The sequence below is a fragment of the Myotis brandtii genome, unplaced genomic scaffold (assembly GCF_000412655.1).
Source record: "Myotis brandtii unplaced genomic scaffold, ASM41265v1 scaffold251, whole genome shotgun sequence".
In the NCBI taxonomy this organism is placed as follows: domain Eukaryota; kingdom Metazoa; phylum Chordata; class Mammalia; order Chiroptera; family Vespertilionidae; genus Myotis; species Myotis brandtii.
The window spans coordinates 3,595,762-3,600,787 of NW_005359516.1; positions in this window are offsets into that span (position 1 = coordinate 3,595,762).

Here is a 5,026-nt window from a genome sequence, read left to right on the forward strand (position 1 = left end):
GCGAAGATATTTTTTAAATGTGATCAACATGGAGCTCAGTAGACTTTGAGTAAAGCAGTTTAGCTTCCATAGTGTGGGTAGGCCTCATTCACATAGTTAAAGGTCATAAGAGAAAAGATTGAGGTGCCCAGAAAAAAATATGCCTCCAAACCACCTTGGGACTCAAGAGCTCAATATTAACTCTTCCCTGGGTCTCCAGCCTGCTGTCCTGCTCTGCACATTTTGGACTTACCAACCTCTACAATTGTATGAGTCAATAAATTCCTCTCTCTTACTCTCTCTTTCTATGCATCCTATTGGTTCTATTTCTCTGGAGAACTCTGACTAATGCACCAGCTCAGGATAGAGGCAAAGAGAATTCTTAGGATGGCAGCGAAGTAATGTTCTAGGATAACAGGCATGGAGATGTCTTGGAGTGCAGCCAACCCAGATGAGAGAACAAAGGCCTCCTAGAAGGATTCTGCCACTGGGGAAAGAGAAATTGATAGCTACCTCAATGTGATTGACAATATATCCACGTTTAAAATACAAAGTCAATGGATAATGTCTGAGCTTGATGAACCAAAGTATAGCAATGTGCATATCATTTAGAAACATGGCAATGTATAAATGTCAGGAGAATTACCTAAAGTAGTTAAAAGGGGTGGGACTGGGAGCTGTGAAGAATGGTGGGTCAAGAAATGTGAAAATGTTGTTATAAGACTTTTAGGCAGTTTGATTTTTAAACTATGTGCTTTTATTATTTTGAGTATAAATTTGCAATATTTTTTAAAATAAGAGGCTTCATATTTTGCTAAAAATTATGCTAAGGAATTCTGCAGTTGTTTTATTATATTGGGCTATTAGCACAAAGGTATGCCATGTTGTCTTTAAAAGTAACAATCACATGGGCTAGATATCAATACTTGGAGATTTTTTAAAATATATATATTTTATTGATTTTTTACAGAGAAGATGGGAGAGGGATAGAGTCAGAAAGGTCGATGAGAGAGAAACATCGATCAGCTGCCTTCTGCACGCCCCCTACTGGGGATGTGCCTGCAACCAAGGTACATGCCCTTGATTGGAATCGAACCTGGGATCCTTCAGGTCTATCCACTGAGCCAAACCGGTTAGGACAATACTTGGAGATATTTATAAAATAAGGCTAAAAATTAGAAAAGGTTGAAAATAAACAGAGCACAAAGTAATTTATAAACATTGAAAGAAACACCAAAAATCATATATACACATATGTATACACAAAATATATTATATATATATGTGCTTTTTAGTGTTGTCTTCAATGCTTATAAATTACTACATGCTCTGTTTATTTTAATATACGTGTACATATATATATACATATAAATGTATACACAGTTATAATTAAAATATAAAATAATGCTTAATATTAGGAGAATGATTTAAACTTTTTGGATCATTAACAAAGTGGTATATTACATGGCCCTTAAAATGAAATACATGAGCCCAGCTGTCATGGCTCAGTGGTTGAGTGTCAAGCTATGAACCAGGAGGTCACAGTTGATTCCCGGTCAGGGCACATGCCTGGGTTGTGGGCTCGATCCCCAGTGGGGCCATGCAGGAAGCAGCCAATCAATGATTTTCTCTCATCATTGATGTTTCAATCTCTCTCTTCTTTTCCCTTCCTCTCTGAAATCAATAAAAATATTTTTTTACAAAAGATGAAACACATGAAGACTGTAAAATATTTCATATTATTACATGAAAAATTTGGAATATATTGGCTATGATGGGGACTATGAAAAATATTCAGGTGGATAAGAGCTCAAAAGTAAATTTTACAAATCAAGTAATGTTAGAAACAAAGAGTAGATTAAAGGAGACACAATATAACAAAATAACTGTGAAGCTGTGAAGAGGCGCTAGGTGAGATGAGGGAAAGAACAGATAAGGTTGAATTGAAAGAGATTTTTGTGTTTGCTTGTTCCTGGGATTTTTTTTAACTTAGAGATGAGTGATGAAAGGAGGGAAGGAGAGAGGTGGGGGTGTTGGCATGAGGGGGGAGGAAGGTGGGACTTAGAGCACAGCGGGAAAAGGTTAGCATGGACCAAGGAACTGAAATACTATAAGACAGGAATGCTCCTAGGTGGTCACAGGTGCTGGATTTCATTTAATACTCACAGCAACTATGATTTCAATATCACATTCCTCATTTCATGAATGAAAGCCTGAGGCTCAGAGAGGTCAAATAACTTTCTTCCGAAATCTGTGTGCTTGTAAGCAATGGAGCTGGAATGCAGACTGTACTTACAGTATTTGCCTGTGCTCTTTCCACCATGTGACCTTTTGAGATAGTGAGAAGGATGTTGACAAGTCTGTAAGTGGGAAGATGAGGAGTTGAAGAAGTTTTGAAAGACTAAGTTTAAACATGATAATCCTTTTTGTGCAATTTTCTTGCACTACAGGAGTTCCTGGGAACTGGATCTCCCGGATTCCATTAAAAATACAGTGCTTGGCATAACAAAGTACTTAACTCGGACATTTCTTTATTTTACTGGTTCTGTATCATCAATTTGCAGACTACCTAACTGTTTTAAATAATGACCATCTTATATTTAGGCAAGTGGATGATGAGGCTTCTTCCTTTGCCTTATGTGAAGACTACAGATCCTTGAATTCAAAAACGGGGGTGCTGTTTCCTTTACTGTAAAATTACTTCTGCAGAGCATAGGTACTAAGCCAGAGAACAGGGAAGCCACTTGAATAACGGTGTTGCAACTGCATTTTGTTTCCAAGAATGTTGGTGGGTTCCTGTGGACACCCCCTCCCATGCTTTGAAGGGTGAGACCTCGGAAGAAGGGGGAGCTGAGATGCTGCCAGCATGGTCGGGCAGTCTGTCCAGCTGCATATGCCTACCCACAGGCCTGTGTTCCTTGAAGCTTGTGAAGTAGCAGAGGTCAGTGCAGAGTTCCAGGGAATCAGATTCTCCCAGTGCCTCTTGAATATGACATTAAGTATGTTTGGGGGCAAAGGCAAAGATTATCTACTAGTCGGAAGCCCAAGGGTCAATTCAGTCCATCTGAGGCTGAGTCTTCCTGAAGGTGGAGGAGGGGAAATGCACCTGCGTGCAGAACTCGGAACTGCCATCCCCTTTTAACCCCTGGGAGGACTTAAACCTGTGTGTCTACATCTCCCCAAGTCGCTGCCAATTTAATCCTCACACCATGGACACCTGCTCCATCTTGAAGTAAAATGATCTGGAGAGGGAGCTGAACAAATGCTAAAACCTTTATCAAGGGGTGTTGACAGTGCTGGAAAGGGAAGGCAGGACCAGCACCAAGAGTGAGCTGGGATGAGTCTGAGGGTGAGAGGGAAAATTGTAGAGTTGTAGATTCTCTGTCCCCTGGGGTCCTGCATGGCTCCAGGGGCCAGTAGAGATATTGGCATTGGTTAGCATTCTGGCTACTACTACAAAATAAACCACCCCAAATGTAATGACTTGAAACATTAATTTATTATCATTGCTCATGGTTCTGTGGGTTGACAGTTCAGACAGGCATTTCTCACTTGGGGTCTCCCACATGGTTGCAGCAAGATATCAGCTGGGCTGCAGTCATCCAAAGGATCAGGTGGGTTGGATATTCAAGATGGCCACTCACATGGCTGACAGTTGATGTTGGCTATTGGCTGGGAGCTCAGGTGGAGTTTTTAATTGTAATATGTATATGTGTCCTCCCCATGTGCTCTGGGGTTCTAACAGCTTGGAGACTCAGTTTCCAAAAGGAGTGGTCCAAGATTGAGCATGCCAAGGGGCGGGGGCAAGTCTTTGTATGTCTGACCCTTGAAAGTATCTGAACGTCACTTCTCCTTCTCTCTATTGGTCAAGAGAAGTAAATGAGGCCGGCTTATATTTCTGGGGCAAGAATTAGATTCTACTTTTTGATTCCAGGAAAGGCATGACTATGTAGTGAGGTAAGGGACTGATGGAAGCCATGTTTTAAAAGTCTACCGCAGCCTGAACAGACTTCAGCCAGAGCATGACAGTGGTGGGCCTGGAATGTATGTATGCAATGGAGTGCAACAAATGGTTATTAATGCTTACTATGCATCAACATCTTTGCACACATTATTATATGTAACTAGGGGCCCAGTGCATGAATTTGTGCACCTTGAAAGGAACTGTGGGTCACGAGGCTGCGGTGGGCATAGGGGCAGGTCTCAGCCCATCCTCCGTGCCCCTGCCCAGCCCCTCCAACCACGGACCCTGGTCCCCTGTCTGCCCACAGCCCTGCTCCTGCTACCACTGCTTCCATGCGCTGATGGTGCCAGCCTTGCTCGCACCCCTGACAGCGCAGAGTGATTGGGGCTGGCACCAGCAGCGGGTGTGAGCAGTGGCTGCTGCCCTGATCACCCCTCAGGAGCAGGGGGAGGTGGAGAAGCCCTCAGGGGTGATCAGGGCCGGCAGCCGCAGCTCACACCTGCTGATGGTGCTGAGCGATCAGGACCAGCACCAAATGTTGGCAGTGGGTGCAAGCGGGGCCTGCGCCAGCAGTGGGTGTGAGTGGTGGCTCCCATGCCGGCAGCAGGTGTGATCGAGGCCATCGCCGTCATGGGTGCAAGAGGCAGCTGCCAGCCCCGATCACTCCTCAGGGCTATTGGAGCAGGGGGAGGTGGAGAAGCCCTGAGAGGCAATCAGGGCCAGCAGCAGCCACTCACACGTGCTGACAGCACCGAGTGATTGGGGCCGGCATCAGGTGCTGGCAGCAGGTACCAGCAAGGCCGGCACTAGCAGCAGGTGTGGGTGGGGCCAACATTGGCAGCAGGTGCAAGGGACCCTAGCAAGTGGGAGCAAAGAATTTTCAGTAACCACCAGAGGCTCGTCCCAATGACAGTGACCAGCACCCCACCTTGATCTGGTACCCCCGCTCACCTGCTCCACCATCCTGCCGTGGCCGATGCCCGCCATGTTCCACATGCGCCCCCTGGTGGTCAGCTCACGTCATAGCGACTGGTTGTTTGGTTGTTCCACTGTTCAGTCTATTTGCATATTAGGGTTTTATAT